At 45.8% G+C, this 17,714-nt stretch overlaps 1 protein-coding gene across 4 annotated transcripts in view; it reads left to right on the top strand.

Moving 5' to 3' along the window:
- Positions 1 to 546: 546 nt before the first annotated feature.
- The window catches only part of FAIM (Fas apoptotic inhibitory molecule), a 75,777-nt gene continuing 58,609 nt past the window's right edge, over positions 547 to 17,714 (top strand). For 3 of the 4 annotated variants that reach the window (XM_085872679.1, XM_085872677.1, XM_085872676.1), the window contains exon 1: positions 548 to 676. The gene's annotated coding sequence lies outside the window, so the exon portion shown is untranslated. Of the gene's footprint in view, positions 677 to 17,714 lie in introns of all 4 variants that reach the window. The other variant, XM_085872678.1, reaches the window with a different exon arrangement.

The raw sequence follows: 17,714 nt of genomic DNA, 5'->3' as shown, positions 1-17,714 counted from the left end.
TGTCCGATAGTAAATTTACATTACAAAAAAAAGAAAAGAAAAGCGGAGACGATATATAATAGGGTAGAACCACAGCTAAGCTTGTTAGTTTTCTCATACGCAGCAACAACGTGAACCGAATTACAATAATCAGGAAAAAATAACTCGATGCGAAAAGATGTCAAAAATCACCGGGAAAGCAGAACTGCACGACAGCATGCATAAACGATTTGCTGCTTACTAATGCTGCCGTATTGTGAATGTTACCATTTTTGGGTGCTACTGCAGGAAATGCCATCAAATTCAAGGTGTGAATAACGAATGTTGTATCAATGCGGCCAATCTTTAATTTCGCAGAACGAACTGCGATTGACAAGATATTTATGTTTGAGATGTATTTCCCTTTAAGCGTTTTTAAAATGTTGGCTGATGAGTCCTTCTTTGCAGTTTCAATGACATTGAGGTGTATTAGAGGAACTTTAGCTCAACGGGTAATTACTCCATCTAATCCCTTCGATGCTGTTGGACCTTGCGTTAAAATTCGAGCGAATTATTTTGTGTTCGGCCGATCTAAGACTTACCCGATAAAAAAAATAATAATAATATCCCTTTCCCAGGAAAAAAAAACAAAAAAAAAACAAAGGAGAATTTGTTCATTTAGCAACAGCTGTGAAGGCGGTCAGCAAACATGAAGGAGGTAATATATACATATTGAATATACTGTATAAGAATACGATGATGTAAAAAATAATTTTTGTCGTTGAAATGCGTTCTGTGTCCACACCGAAACCATAGCAACAGGTCGTAACATGTCTTGTATGGATCCGTTCCACATAATTATTACCTCCGTCACCAAATGTGGATTGTTGTTATGGACATTCACCACTCCGTCTCTCTCTACCTCTCTACCTCTCCACCTCTCCACCTCTCCACCTCTCCACCTCTCCACCTCTCCACCTCTCCACCTCTCCACCTCTCCACCTCTCCACCTCTCCACCTCTCCACCTCTCCACCTCTCCACCTCTCCACCTCTCCACCTCTCCACCTCTCCACCTCTCTACCTCTCTACCTCTCTCTCTGTCTGTCTGTCTGTCTCTCTGTCTGTCTGTCTCTTTATCTGTCTCTCTCTTCTCTCTGTCTGTCTGTCTCTTTATCTGTCTCTCTCTTCTCTCTGTCTGTCTGTCTCTTTATCTGTCTCTCTCTTCTCTCTGTCTGTCTGTCTCTTTATCTGTCTCTCTCTTCTCTCTGTCTGTCTGTCTCTTTATCTGTCTCTCTCTTCTCTCTGTCTGTCTGTCTCTTTATCTGTCTCTCTCTTCTCTCTGTCTGTCTGTCTCTTTATCTGTCTCTCTCTTCTCTCTGTCTGTCTGTCTCTTTATCTGTCTCTCTCTTCTCTCTGTCTGTCTGTCTCTTTATCTGTCTCTCTCTTCTCTCTGTCTGTCTGTCTCTTTATCTGTCTCTCTCTTCTCTCTGTCTGTCTGTCTCTTTATCTGTCTCTCTCTTCTCTCTGTCTGTCTGTCTCTTTATCTGTCTCTCTCTTCTCTCTGTCTGTCTGTCTCTTTATTTGTCTCTGTCTCTCTTCTCTCTGTCTGTTGCTCTCTCTTTTCGTAGGAAATCTCAAAAAGTTAGGGACGAATTCGGCCGAAATTTGGTCGACAGGTTGGGTGTGTGACAAGGATGAATTTGTTCGATTTTGGTGAAGATCCGGATCCGATAAATTTTTTTAAGTGATTCTTCATTATTGAGAGATAGGGCTCAAAAAAACCCATAATATACAGCACGATATCTCAAAACGTTGTGGACGAGTTACTACAAAACTTGGTGGATGAGTTGGGTAGGTACCAAGAACAAGCTGATTAAATTTTGATGAAGGTACAAGGATGCAGATCCGGCTTATTAATGGGTTACAAGAAGTTAACCTTTCAGCCTGGCAGTCTGCACTTCACCGAGTTCTGATATATTTTCATACATGCACCAGCAGAGGTACCCGCACCTCGTGTGGGAAGGAATTTAGACTTCAGAAAAAGAGCCAGGTACGATGTATAATTCCAATTAATTTATCGCATTTCATTTAGCAGGCAATACTATAATAATAATAATAATAATAATAATAATAATAATAACTCGAACTGCCACTTTATAACTGCTGGCAGTGATGACCGGGTACCCAGTCCGTCCGCCTTTGATACTACATGAGACTTCCTGTTGATGATAGTTGCAAAGTTTCGCATCGATAGGATCAGTGGTTCCAGAGAAAACATTTAATATCAATACAAATGCAGCCTTGTTTTGACACAGCGCGGGACTGACGAGTTACGAACCGGGCAACACAAAGTGTTCAATCTATTTATTACGTATGCAGTCAGCCCTTTTTCCTGGGGACATTGTCGGTATCAATTGAATTGCTATTCCTGTACCCTCAAACGCATGCAGGTGCAGCCAAGTGAGCCTTCTGGAAAAAAATCTAAAAGTTCTCAGATTCAAATAATTAAATAATTCTGGCTGCCAAACCGTGTGGCCGATCGGGTTGAAATTTTAAACCTACGTTTCACATGTGGGCTTGATAATAATTTTGAAGTTTCACATATATTGACACAGCGGTTCCAGAGTAAATATTACTTAATATTCCCCCTTCAATCCAACATGGCTGCCAAACCATGGGGCCGATAGAGTTGAAATTTCAACCCTTCATTCCACATGAATGGTTCCATCATAAATCTGAAGTTTTACATTTATTGCTGCAGTAGTTCCAGAGTAAACATTAATTAATATTTTCCATTCAATCCAATATGGCTGCCAAACAATGTGTTGTACATCAAAAGGGGGAGAGAACTTTTTGTTCGTCATGGAGAGGTGGTCATACATGTGGAGTTTCACCTCAATCTGTTCAGCCGTTTCAGAGAAGAAGACTTTTAAAGTTATTAATTTTCAATCCAATATGGCTGCCGTACCATGTGACCTATTACAACATGCATTAAAATTCTCCATCTAATGAGGTAGTGGATTATGCTTGTTAAGTTTCGTGTTGATCGGACAAGGTGCGTTTTTCTATCCAAGATGGCCTCCAAACCATGTGACTTGTAACATCATTATTTTACCGTATATGCAGGCATGGGGGTAGATTATAGTCGCCAAGTTTTGCTTTGATAGGTTATGTGGTTCCAGAGAAAACATTTAATATTATTCTTGAATCCAACATGGCTGCCAAACCATGTAACCTATCAATTAGAAATCAATTAGAAATACGTGTGTGAAGTTTCCCCTTGATCTGACCAGCCGTTCTGGAGAAGATATTTGAAGGTTTTAGGGTAAATTCAATATGGCCACCAAACCATTTGACCTATCAATTTGAAATTAACAAATTTGTGAAAGGATGTCTTGGGGAAAGTGTGTGTGTGAATTTTTGCGTCAATCTGTCCAGCCATTCTCGAGAAGTAGATTTTTAAAAATTTATGAATTTTCAATCGAAGATGGCTGACGAACCATGTGACCTATGACATCATAAATTTATATTCTGCTTCCAATCGTGTAGTGGAATACGTGTGTGAAGTTTCCTGTTAATCGGATAAGGTGCGTTTTTCTATCCAAGATAGCCGCCAAACCATGTGATGTCATAATTTTTACCGTATATGCAGACATGATGGTAGATGATAGTTGCAAATTTTCACATCGATAGATTAACCAGTTCCAGAGAAAACATTATTTAATATTTTTCTTAAATCCAACATGGCTGCCAAACCATGTGACCTATCAATTATTCATTAAGAAACTTATATCCTCTATGCTGCAGAATAGACTTGTGAAGTTTCCCCTTGATTTGACCAGCCGTTCTGGAGAAGATGTTTGAATTTTTTAAGGTCAATTCAATATGGCCACCAAACCAGGTGACCTATCAATAAGAAATGAACAAACTTGTAAAAGGATGTCATGCGGAATGTGTGTAAAGTTTCGCCTCAATCTGTCCAACCGTTCTGGAGAAGATTTTTTTTTAACATTTCAAAACAAGATGGCTGCCGAACCAACTCACCTATGACGTCATAATATTTTTTTCTACGGTGATTTGTTGTGTCGATGACGCTAAAGAAATTTCAGATTTTTCCCATGCAGCGTTCTACTTGACAAATTTTCACCGGCATACCGCTTCACCGATGACGTCACGAAAAATCACCCGTGTTCCCCATGGGGAGCTTATTAAAATGTATGAAGCAAAAAAAAATTCCATTGCACGGTTTCAGAGATACAGAGGTTCAAAGTTTATCGGTTTTTTCAAGATGGCGCCGGTACCACGTGACCTATGACGTCATAATTGTCAATTAAGTTTGCTATCAAAAAAGACACATACTATGGTGAAATTTTCATGTCGATCGGACTTACCGTTCCTGAGAAGATGGTTTTTAAAGCGAAAGAACCCGAAAATTGCCGGCGGAAAAAGAAAAAGAAGAAATAAGTGGTGCCAGGCACAACAAATTCCGCTCATTTAAGGCATAGAGTTATTTTGGGGATCAAATTTAAATTTGATAATCCTTAACCTGTTGATTATAAGGAATATTTTAGTCTAAGTTTGAAGTCGATTAAACCATTTTTGACGAAGTTATTAGGGTGGTCCTTATTCCTCAACTTCGTATTCTCAAAGCTCCAACCCCCAGGATTCATTGGAATAGTCGAGAAAACTCTCCTGGTGAACTTTTTTTTTCAATCGGACAACATTTACCCCTCCCTCATCGACCTTGAAGTTTCACCCTGAGGAATAAAAACAACAATCCTTGAAAAAAATTTTTTGTGCCATTTATTCCCAAAATGTTAGCTTATAACACACAACATACAGTATTTTATAAATGGTTACCTCATTACACAGTTAAATGTATTAAACTATAACAAAAATCTTAAGCAAAATGTCCCACAAGGCTCCTTGGCCCGTCCGACTTCGTGCTCCTGCTCCTGCTGGGCCGCCACACCAGCAGCCACGGTCTTCTTTCTGGAGTCCGGGAACTCCACGCGATGACGAGAGACAACTTGGAGGAGAAATTGCAGTTGCTCATCATCCTGAGTTAGCATTCGGTTGTATTCCTGGATGAGGGCAACTACTCGCTCCGCGTTGTCGTTGATGACCGCTATCCCCTGCACGAAGGCCGCCGCTGTCCGGAAGTCTTCCCGCTGCAGCCAGGTCGCGGGATCGGCGGCGAGGATGCCGTCTTCCAGGCGCAGCTTCTGGAAGAACCGTTGCGTGTTGGTTGATGTGTTGCAGTTGGAGTCCTGAGACGTCTTGGCTGGGCAGCTTTGGGCGCTTCGCTGGAGATTCATCTCCCACCATGGTGTGAAGTGAGGTGAGTATTTGCCTCTTCTCCTCCACCGTGACCAGGGGGTCAAAGAGCGCCAGAGCGACAAGCTCCTCCGAGAGGTACCACAGGTCCCCTTGCAGCTTGGTCAGAGCTGCCTTGCCCACGTCCCGGTTGACGTCCATGTAGGTCGTCAAATCCTTCAGCAGTTGCAGGTCGTGTCGAGGGGCAGCTGCGGCCTCCGGAGCTAGTGTACAGGCTTTCGCCTACAGGCGACTGACGAAGACGGCGATTTCCCGCAGGCCCTTCTCCTCCCTTGCTGTGAGCTTGAATTGGCTCTGGAACATCCACACCTTCAGTGCATAGATGGCTTTGGACACCCACCTTGCGTGGTGCATGGGTCCGGGGGCTAGGAACCAGAGCCGCTGCCACACTTGGCGTGATCACGTTTGTCATAGCCCTCCTGGAGCGCTTTGGAGGTCTCGCTTCTCCGTCTCCGCTCCCCTCCTGACTGGTCTCATCTGCAGAGGTGGACGACGATTCCAATTCCACTTGGATCATGGACGTGCTGGCTTCATCCACCACGCGCTGCCTCTGTACGCTCCTGCTCCTCACGGCATTGAGCGGCGCAAGCTTCCACGGCAGCTAACAGTGTGTCGACAGATCCCAGCTTTCCATGGCGACCGGGTTCACGCTGAGCTAGCAGAAATGCCTTATCCTTCTTATTCGTGAGGACGTCTAGGGCATTGGCGGCGGCGACATCGAAGAGATTCTTTGTCCGCTTCTTGAAAGCTTCCTCACGCACCGCTTAAGAGCCAGCTCGCCCCTTGTTCCGCTTGACGTTTCTAAACTCCTTATGGAGTTTTTCAATCTTTGCCAGGATGGTGTCCTGTCGCTGTAGTGGGATCCCGGCTTTCAACCAGAGCTCAATGACAATTTTCATGACATCGTTGGCCACCTCCCGCACAGACTTCCTGTCGACCTCGAGTCGGTATATCAACAGTCCCAGCACTTCTTCTTCCGAGGGAAGTTGAGACCCGGCAATGATTTCCAATGGAGCAATCAAATAGCGACGGTTCGCTGCTGCCATGCTTCATAGATTGATGACTCAACATGAAAAAAAAAAATTGTAAGGGGGGTGGTGAGAAGAACGAGTAATACGCATTACACAAACACACAGATCGACGTATCACATCAAAAGAGACTATTGGACATTACAGGAGCATTTTAAAGTTCAGCACAGGTCGATACGTTGTCGTTCTAATGTCAGCCGCCCCGAGAAACTGAGGCTAAACTTCAAGGTCGATGCGGGAGCGGTAAATGTTGTTGGAATTTGAAATAAAAACATCAGAAGAGGTTTCTCGACTATTCCAACGAATTCCAGGGGTTGGAGCTTAAAATAAATGAATTCGAAAATTTCCCCCCTAACGAAGGACCACCCGAGAAGTTATGAGCGAAAAAGATTTTGACCTTTTTGTGACCTGACCTTGACCTTTGACCTAATTGGACCCAAAAGTTAATGGGGTCGTCTGAGGTTCATTACCCACCTGTGGATACAATTTGACAGTGTTTGAGCCAGCCGTTTTCCCCTAAAGTTGTATTTTCATAACCATGTTTTAGTTTTAATGGAAAATTTGTAATTTTGACTGATGGCCATGACCCCCAAAACTTCAGACCCTACCGATCTTCACAAATATGCATTTTTCACTGTAGGAATGGGTAGGATTATAAGTGACAAATAGAATAAGGTTCACTATAAGCTTAGTTTGAAGTAAATCAGATCATTTTTGATGAAGTTATGAGCGAAAAACGATTTTGATCTTTTCGTGACCTTGACCTTGACCTTTGATCCAATTGGACCCAAAAGTTAATGGGGTCGTCCAAGGTTCATTGCCCACCTGTGGATTAAATTTGATAGTCTTTGCAAAGCCGTTTTGACGTAAAGTTGCCAACAGACAGACAGACAAACAAACTGACAAATAAAAATGGTCCATAGGGCCAGGACTTGACGAAATTCATAAGTGATCATGACTACCATGAAAAACCGTAGATAGCACTTACCATGTTAAATTAAAATACCTGTCACCTCCGTAATCCGTAATGGATGTGACCAATTTTTAATCCAGTCAAAGATACTCCCATCCTACGTCTGTGTTTCAAATTGGAAAGGAATCCGTTAAGATTTGGCCGAGACATGAATTTTTGAAAATCGGCCCATGCTAAAAGATACGGATTTTCACGATTTTCAGGAATTTTTTCTGACCTTGACCTTTGACCTTGACGTGCCAAAAGTTATAGGGTTCTATTCTGGTGGCCAATAAGTGCATTGGTGAAGTTCCATGACATTCTGACTCGAAATGTGACCTGTAGAGCGAGACGTACACACAAACAAACCGACCAACATACTTGACAAAATCGTAGATTTCGTCAAGTGACAAAAAATCTAATCAGCACTAGCCATCACCCTCCTGAATCACGTGGTGTAATTTGACATTGGTAGCTTCTTCCGTTCTCGAGTTATAACTTTTTTTGGATGTTTGACCTCACTGTGACCTTCACCTTTGACCGATTTTGACCAAAATCTAATTAGCGCTAGCCATCACCCTCCTGAATCATGTGGTGTAATTTGACATTGGTAGCTTCTTCCGTTCTCGAGTTATAACTTTTTTTGGATGTTTGACCTCACTGTGACCTTGACCTTTGACCTTGACATGCCAAAAGTTATAGGGTTCTATTCTGGTGGCCAATAAGTCCATTGGTGAAGTTCCATGACATTCCGACTCGAAATGCGACCTGTTGAGCGAGACATACACATAAACAAACTCACAAACTGCACCGACCAACATACTTGACAAAATCGTAGATTTCGTCAAGTAACAAACTGAACCGACCAACATACTTGACAAAATCGTAGATTTCCTCAAGTAACAAACCGATGATTACAATATCCCGCTCCCTCCCTCCGGGAGGAGACCGGATAATAAACAGAAGAAAAACAATAGGTTACCCAATCCATTCGACTGGGTACCCTAAAAATAAATAATAAATAAACAGAAGAAAAACAATAGGTTACCAAGTCCATTAGACTAGGTACCTTACTGATTAAAACTGCGAGCAGTGATGTAGGGGCCCAAGCATCCCTTATCCAACACAACGCAATTTCAAATCACGTGACCTATGACGTCACCATTAACAGCAGATACATTCCCCAGGGGTACTCTATGACATGTGCCAAGTTTCACATCAATGGGTTGAACGCTATTGAAGATTATTTTTAAGAGGTTAACCTTTAAGTCCATTGGTGAAGTTCCATGACATGACAGGGGAGGGGGCAAAGAAGGATAAAGAGATCTTTTCTTTGTTCGGGGGGGGGGGGTGGTTGTTCAGCAGGCCATCGGGTCCTGTTTGGCTTGGGTTAGGGTTGATGCTTTCGGAAGCTTTTTGCTTCTGCTGAGTAATTGTTCAGCAGGCCGTCGGATCCTGCTTGGCCCGGGAGAGCTTCGGCTGCGGCCTCGCTCGGGAGGAGGCTTTTTGAAGGCTTTCTGCTTTGGTGGTTCAGTGAGCTTCGCCTTCTGCTTGGCTTGGGAGAGCTTTTTGCTTTGAGCTGCTTTGTTTGGAAGAGAGTTGAGCTGGTCGCTCGGCTTGAGCTGCGCGTGGTGGATTCTTCTTCTTGGTTCGTGGAGCTCTTTTTTCTCCGCTTGGTTCCCGGCTTGGTGCGACTCATCAGCCTCATCTTGGAGGTGGTTCCTCGGGGAAACGGCGCATCGACGGAAAGGATCGGCATCTTGTCCGACCAGCACGTGTTCAGAAGCGCGAGAGGATTCGCTGGAGCCCGGGAAGGATCGCGGCTCACGGCAATTGGGTCCAGCTCGCTCTCGCTGGAGCCCGGGTCCAAACAACTTGAAGACCACATGAGGTGGAGAGGTTCGAGATAGGTCCTGGGTTTCAGCTCACCTGTCCTCCGAGCTGGAGCCTGTTATTAAAGGCCTCAGCCACCATTTCTTGGGTGTGTGTATGTGTGCGTACGTGTGTCCGTGGGCCCATCTAATAAGTAGGAAATTGTTAAGTGCTTTGTGTGCTGTAAATGTTTGCATTGCATTTCGTATAGTCGGTATAGTTCTGCTCTTACGTGCTTCCCTAATTCCCCATTATTATTAATAAATACCCCAATTCAGGTCAGGTATGGGAGCATGTGCCAGAACAGCGCGTCGCTGCGTCCACTTTCTGCCGGTACTCCAGGGGCCTCCGTCTGGCCATCCCCCAGGCAGATGCCAGGCCCATCCCCATCTCCTTGAGATGATGGTCAACCTGCTGCAACCATGAGGCACGTGGTCGGCCCACTGGCCTCCTCCACTCATGAGACTCCCTCGCTGAGAGAATCTGGTGAGCAGGATCAGCATCAGGAAAACGAGCCACATGTCCATACAGCCGCAACTGACGCTCACGGACTATGCAGGTAACAAATCTCATCCGAGTCTCTCTCAGCAACCGCTCGTTGGACACAAAATCCGACCAGCGATAGCCAAGGATTCTCCGAAGAGACCTGGTACCAAAGGAATTAAGTCTCCGTCTCAGATCCTTGGTCAAAGTCCAAGTCTCGCACCCATAGAGCAAGACTGGAAGTACCAAGGACCTGAAGACTCGGACTTTCGTCCTCCCGCACAGGTACCGGCAGCGCCACACCCCATGATCCAGTGAATCCATGACTCCCCAGGCCCGACCCAGACGTCTATTGACCTCCGGCTCACAACCTGCGGAGACATGAATATCACTGCCAAGGTAAGTGAATCTATCCACGACCTCAACATCCTCACCACAAACAGACACAGACAGGACAGCAGCATCCAAGATGTCACCGAAAGCCTGGATCTTAGTTTTGACCCAAGAAATCCGTAATCCCAACGGCTCCGACTCCTCATTCAGCACCTCGAGGGCCCCCAAGAGGATGTCTAAAGTCTCCGCAAAGATGACTGCATCATCTGCAAAATCAAGGTCCGAGATCTTGACATTGCCAAACGATGCACCGCAACTTGATCTCTCCGACATCCTCCCAAAAATCCAGTCCATACAAGTGCTGAAAATTGTGGGGGCAAGTACACATCCCTGACGAACTCCAGTAACAACTGGAAATAAGTCAGAGATGGTACCACCACACTTCACAGCACTCTCAGTACCAGAGTAGAGTTCAGACATCAGATCGATCAGTTTCGGTGGCACCCCACGAAGACCAAGAATCCTCCAGAGGACATCCCGATTCACTGAATCGAACGCTTTACAGAGATCAACATAGGCTGCAAGCAGCCCCTGCCGAAACTCTTGTCTGCGTTCGGTGAGGACACGAAGGGCAAGGTTACGGTCAATCGTTAACCTCTTTGGTGTAAAGGCTGACTGCTCTGGACGCTGGTGCTCAAGCAGATGTTGGCGAACCCTATCAAGAATTATCCGAGCAAAGACCTTGCCCGGCACTGAGAGCAGCGTCACCCCTCGGTAGCTGTTGCAGTCTTGGCGATCACCCTTCCCTTTCCAGAGAGGGACAACAAGGCCCCTCTTCCAGTCAGTTGGGATGATGCCTGTGTTCCAGGCAGAGCACAAAACTGCATGCAATGACACGAGTGCAGCATTTCCACCAGCCTTGAGAAGTTCAGCATGGATGCCACAGATCCCTGGAGCTTTGCCCCGTTTCAACTGGTTCACCGCAGCCCGTGTTTCCACAAGCGATGGTGGACCACAGTTAATTCGAGGGTCAGCAACAGGGATTGTAACACCCTTGACGTCCAACTCGACAGCTGGGGGATCAGCCTGGTACAACCGCTCAAAGTAACCGGCCCAGCGGGCCTTCACTTCAGACTCCTCTGTCAAGAGCCTACCACTCTCTGCTCGAACTGCAGTGCTCCGAGGGATGGGCTTGGATGAACGTAATGCGCGAATTCCCCTGTAAGCGGGACGAGAATCACCTGTCCACAGGTGATGCTCTACCCCCTCACAGATTCATCGCACATAGGCCTCCTTGTCCACCCTCAGTGCATGTACAGTTTTACGCCTCAGCTCCCTGAACAGCTCAGCTCTGTCATTCCGCCTGGCCCTGCGACTCTGGTTAATGGTATCCAGTGTCCCTTGAGAGACAAAATTCTTCTTTGCCCTGCGGTGAACTCCAAGGCATCCACCGGCAACATCAAGGACGGTGGTCTTGAAGGTGCTCCACAACTCTTCAGGACCCCCCAAAGCACCCAGACCCCCCAAGTGTCCACTCAGCCTGTTCGCAAACTCCTCAGCTACTCTCTCATCCCTGAGCTTGGCAACATCCAGCCTAGGCTGGGATGGTACCATTCTCCAGGATTTAAGGTGCAGCTTTAGAGTTGCTACAACAAGCCTGTGGTCAGTATTGAGGAACTGAGCACTCCGGTAGACCCTGCAGTTCTGGATCATCCTCCAATGGCCGTCAATGAGGACATGGTCAATCTCCTTTGCCACACCGCCAGCGTTGGAATACCAAGTCCAGCGATGAGCTTGCGGGCGCTGAAACCATGAACCAGCCACCCTAAGTCCATGACTTCTTGCAAAGTCAAGGAACTTAGTGCTATTCTGGTTCATAGTTCCTGACCCATGGGGACCAACACACACCTCATAACCATCCCTATCAGTTCCAGTCGATACATTGAAATCCCCCAAGACTAGAAGTGTATCTCGTCTGGGGCACTGATCAACCACAGACTCGAGTGTGGCGTAGAATGTGTCCTTCACGGTGAGATCACTCGCCTCAGTCGGAGCATAAATAGAGACCAGGGAAATGACACCTAAGGAGTGGCGAATCCTTAATCTCATAATACGCTCGTTGACCGGTGTTACCTCAATTATCATTGGGGTCAGCTTATTGGACACAGCTACAGCAACTCCTTGGGTATGGTAACCATCAGAGCGACCAGACCAATAGTAGGTGTAACCACCCACCATTATCTCGCCGCAATCCGGATTCCGAACCTCAGAGAGAGCTGCAATCCCGATGTCCAAACGCTTGAGCTCAGATGATAACAGAGACAGGTGATCATCCTCTCTTAGGGATAGGACATTCCAGGCACCCACCCGAAGGGACCGCCTCAGGTTAACCCAAGGAGACCGCCGTCTGGTGGACGACACCTCAGCACCACTCCGACACACTCTCCCGCAATCTGACCCAGGGATGTTACCCCGTGGTTTCCCTCCTATCAAAGATTGGGGGTCCCGAAGGCTTTGCCCCAATCCTGTCATCCGGTGAGCTGCCCTGCGAAGGGAAGCTGCAAAGGAGGTACTCCCACGGAGTGGGTTTTCAGATTTTTTTGCGTTTTTGCGTTTTGCGGAATGAAGCGTTTTACGGTGGCCGGAGTGCAAATCCTGCCACCAACCTCCTAATAAGAAGTAACCCAACTGCAGGAGGACGTCCGCAGACACAGTTGGGCACTAGATATGGATGGCCGTTGGCTCACAAGGAGCTCCTCCGCCCTTTGATTAAATGTTAAATGTTAAATGTTTAACATTTACCCCAATTTTAACAATACCCCAATTGTTAAATGTTTTCAGCTCGTCGCGTCAATTCTTTCATTGACTGAGCATTTCGTGTGTTGGTAGTTAGAAAGCCGTTGGTTTGCCTTAAAAGGGGGACATTTGGACCGACGGTTCTCGGCGATTAAGCTGCTTGGAATCGCGCACCGGACAGGCTCGCCTCAGCGGCTTGTTCCGTACGAGTTCCGTCGAGGGTGGAATACCCCGGTAGTTGGATCACGTGGGTATTTAGGTAAATTGAAGATTGGCAATCGACCCTACCCCACGTGGTCTGCCCATTGGCGTATTTCGGTTCTTGTACAAGGACCCGTCGACTCGGACTTCTCCGGGCGGCGATCTATATTCCGGGCGATCGGTCGGGCCGACTCGACTTGCGGCTCCGTCAGAGCGATCGTCTCACGGCCGATCACTGGGACCGTAACAATATATATATTGTTGTGGTTACCAGATTCGCAAACCACCATTCAGGTCCCTTAGGTGAGGTATCTCGGTAAGTGCATGTGTAGTTAGGCCCAAACCCGTTGTCTAGTGGGAATACATGTCATTTATACGTGCTGCGACTCTTCAGGATAGCCGTTTTTCTTTTACTATCTTTATTTTGGACCAATCGCCACCATCACAACCACAACAACAACCACCAACCACAACGCCGCTTCACCACAACCGCCATGACCTTTACCGTCACAACTCGCCACCATCGCATCACCGTCATCTCGCGCCACTCATGGGCACCGATGCTGGACTCGTGTAGGGCGCACGTTGAACAGCGTGTACAAAATCACGGATTTTCTGCTTCAAAAACGGATCCAAAACGACACACGCCCACTTTTTGCCGTCCAATCGGTGAGCGAGGGGCGAATTGGCCCCGCCCCCAGGGCGATCGATATATGCAAATTTGTGGATCAAAAAGCCTTCACGCCCACTTTTTCTCGGGCCAATGGGGAGCGAGTTGAAAGGTCAAAGGGAGGGGGTCAAAGGCGAAGTTACGGGGGGATAAAAGGACGGTGTTCGTCAGTCAAAGGAGTAGTAAAGGTCGGAACGAGGCGAAGGAGTCGGAACAGAGAGTCAGGACTTCGCGGGCGGTGGAGCTGCTCGTCGTGTGCGTTGAAGTCGGAACGGAGGGGACGAGCTGTGGAGAGGCGGCGACACCGGACGAGGGGGGACGAGGGGGTGCTCGCGTCGTGCAAGGAGCTGCGCGCCCGAGGGAGGCCGGCAGCGCGACCTGGCCGAGGTGGAGACGCTCGTCGCACATAATAAAGATCCTCTATACCCCGAGCATCAGCAACCCCCTCCTGTTTCCCCCCGCGCTGAGATAGTGCGACCAAGGGGGCCCCGTTCCCACCCCCAGCCAGGCACTGTCCACGAGGCCCGCGGGTTGCGGGGCCATCGCCGCTCCGCGTCTCATCACCAGACGGGTAGGCCCGACCAGGTCTCGGCCCCAGGCCTACCTCATTCTTGGGGTATTTCTTTTCCTTGGTTTTGGGTATGTGTTGTCGGCGCCGTCTGTGAAGTAGAATTGTATAAGTGTTGCCGTGTGCTCGGTAGTCGGTATTAGCTCTGCACTGTGTTTTCACTTTTATGTTTGCTTTTTGTGTAAATGGAATTGTGTTTTCTTTTTTGTGTGCATTTGGTGGAATTGTATTTGTGTGCTTCCCGTGTGCCGAGAATAAACGTGCTTTATTGTTGAACTGTTCTCCCGCTTCGCTTCGTCTTTTCCCCCATTGAATCCCCATCTTGCTTCACGTAAAGGGTTGGTAGTGGGCTGAATACGCCCGATAATTAATCGAACCGTCGAGGTCGACGATAACACCGCTCGGTTATTCTGATAGAACGGAACGGGTCGCTTAAGTGGCCCGTGTCCGAAGTCGACCTGCGGCGAGGTGCGATCGCCCGGTCTACCCTCCGCGTGGGTACTTAGGTAGTTCGAATTTGGCGAGCAACCCTATCCCACGCGGGGGCTGATTGGCTCGATCGCGGTGAGACCGAAAGGTCCACCCGTGACTGGTTCCCGGCGTTAGTCCGAGAGGGTCACGACTGGATTGTCCGTCCGGTGGGCGACGTGCCGCGATTCGAGTTACGTGGCCGTTCGCACGCCGGCGGGCGCGAAGACCGCAACAATATATATATATATATATATATATATATATATATATATATATATATATATATATATATATATATATATATGTGTATATATATATATATGTATATATATATGTATATATATATGTATATATATATGTATATATATATATGTATATACATATATATATATGTATATACATATATATATATATATATATATCTATATACATATATATATATATATATATATATATATGTATATACATATATATATATATATATATATATATATGTATATACGTATATACATATATATATATATATATATATATATATATATATATATATGTATATACATATATATATATATATATATATATATATATATATATATATATATATATATATATATATATATATGTATATACATATATATATATATATATATATGTATATATATATATATATATATATATATATATATATATATGTATATACATATATATATATATATATATATATATATATATATATATATATGTATATACATATATATATATATATATATATATATGTATATACATATATATATATATGTATATACATGTATATACATATATATATATATATATATATATATATATATATATATATATATATATATATATATATATATATATATATATATGTATATACATATATATATATATATATATATATATGTATATATATATATATATATATATATATATATATATATATATATATATATATATATATATATATATATATATATATGTATATACATATATATATATATATATATATATATATATATATATATATATATATATATATATATATATATATATATATATATATATTGTTGCCGTTCTGGGAACCGCATGCAACCAACAGATAGTGGTCGCAAGACAGTTATTCCATTATTATACGTGTTGATAGTCCCTTTCCTTTTGTCTAGCGGGACAACAAGGGAGTGCATTGCGATGATCTCATAGCTAGGTTTGCTTACATCATTTTTACAGCGCGTGTGCTGTATACAATTGCACCGAGTTTGAAATGTCCCCGGTGTCTCCCCCCCCCCCTCCCACGTGCCTCAAGTGAGCCAATGACGGCCGTCCGGTAGATGGCAGTGCATAACCTCGACGGAAATGGCGACAATTGACGGAAATACCCGAGTATTTCAATGGAAATTTGTGAAACTAATGTGTTATAGATGTGAAAACCATTGAATTTATTGCTTGACGGAAAAAAACCAAGAAACACTCCCCATTCATGTACGAACGAACGAAAGACGTCATTTCTTCCCACCATTGCATTTCGCGCCGAACGCTGAAAGCTAAGTTCTTCTTATGCCATCATTCTCTTTAATATTAGCCATAAACAAGTGTTTCGTCATGCATTAGTAGTTGAAATTTACTTAAAACTATGGCAGATATTGGTGGCAAAGTGATAAGTGGTTCTTTCAATAACATTTGTGTACTCATTTGCTTCACCACACGCGCTGTATTGAAGGATTTCACTTGTTTTTTTTTTTTCATTTCGTTTCTACTCTTATTTTTGTCTGATTATTCCTGAGGTAAATCAGCCACGTGCGCCTTTGCTGTGAGGTGGGCCTTCATGTCGGTCAGCGCGTGCGGCGCTGCTGTGAGGAAACGACGGCGCAGAGCCCGAGTTCCTAAGCGAGCCCTAAACCCAACGTGTGCAGCGAGTCATATAGTGCGCTTTGCAGTACGAGATTATCGACTCGAGCTTCCAATGATCTGGGGAAGATTGCCGGTTGCATTAAAAAGGCATACGAATGAATTCCTCTTAAGAGGCTGCACAAATGGTGTTTTTCACAACACAGGAAACACATCCAGCACAACGCCCACGCTGCACGAAACACGTATGGATACCGACAAAGACGACTCCACGCCATGTTGGGCGGGATACGAGTATGCGGAGTAAAAGCGGCGCATTCCTTTGCAACCTCAATATCCGACATATTGGTGTTCGCCCCGCGCACACGCTAGCGGAGTCGTGCGAAAGCGGATACTGGCCACGTGCATAATGGCTGAATCCCGCGCACTGTATAGAATGTGCTCGAAGGCAGACACGTACGCCGCTAGCGAAACTTGCATGGATTTATCCATAACGATGTACCTTCGACCCTCGCTGGCAGCAGCAGATTCCCCACGGATGGTGAACGTCTTCTCGTCTCTACGGCCAGCGAAGCTGCGATCAAGCTGGGGAATGTACAGTGCGGGCCACGTTGGCGCGTGTGGAGCGGGCGCGTTGATCGGTGCTGGTCGAACGCCCGAGCGGGCATGCGGGGCCCTCGGCCGGTCACCAGGGCATGGCCCGGGAGTTTTTGCAGGACGATTCGCATTACAATTTCGGTGTGGGCGATTCGTGTCATGTCGTGGGGTCGGAGCGAAATATTGCCGCTGTCTGAGATGGCCTTGCCGGAAATGAAGTGAGGCGGTTTCCGGCAAAAGTTAGCGGGCCACGTGAGGGGTCAGCGCCCGATTCAGGTGATGACGTTTCGCTTCAGTGTGGCCCCTCCGCCCGCATTGCAAGTCCAATAAAAGTCGGAGCGGTCCCTCCGCCTTTCTCTTATTTCGCTCTCTCGCTCTGGCCTCGCCCTCGCCTGTCGATATCGCCACGACCCGCCTCCTGCTGCCTGGACTCCGCCTCCTTGTTTCTGCCCACACGATATCGACCCCACCCGCCAACCTGGTCCCGCCTACCACTCCAGCCATGCACTCTGGACTCCGCCCCTTCTCCACTCAAGCCCTTCCTTTACGAACACGGTCTCCACACGTGCTGCTGAAGCCA

Source organism: Eptatretus burgeri, chromosome 3, assembly GCF_056783735.1.
Source record: "Eptatretus burgeri isolate ZD-2024b chromosome 3, Ebu_testis_v1, whole genome shotgun sequence".
NCBI lineage: Eukaryota > Metazoa > Chordata > Myxini > Myxiniformes > Myxinidae > Eptatretus > Eptatretus burgeri.
This window is presented reverse-complemented; position numbering and strand designations above follow the sequence as displayed.